The sequence below is a fragment of the Petromyzon marinus genome, unplaced genomic scaffold, assembly GCF_048934315.1.
Source record: "Petromyzon marinus isolate PM22_M1 ecotype Great Lakes invasive population unplaced genomic scaffold, UKy_Petmar_22M1.pri1.0 PM_G_Scaffold_18, whole genome shotgun sequence".
Classification (NCBI taxonomy): domain Eukaryota; kingdom Metazoa; phylum Chordata; class Hyperoartia; order Petromyzontiformes; family Petromyzontidae; genus Petromyzon; species Petromyzon marinus.
In genome coordinates this window covers 2,807,501-2,807,740 of record NW_027422739.1, presented here as the reverse complement: position 1 = coordinate 2,807,740, position 240 = coordinate 2,807,501, and positions in this window count along the sequence as shown.

The window sequence follows — 240 nt, the reverse complement described above, 5'->3', positions numbered from 1 at the left end:
GGTAATGAAGTCTTTTGAGCGCCTGCTCCTGGCACACCTCAAAGCCATCACAGACCCTCTCCTGGACCCCCTTCAGTTTGCCTACAGAGCCAACAGGTCTGTGGACGACGCAGTTAACATGGCCCTCCACTTCACCCTACAGCATGTGGACGCCCCAGCATCCTACGCCAGGATCCTGTTTGTGGACTTCAGCTCTGCCTTCAACACCATCATCCCTGCCCTGCTTCAGGACAAGCTCTT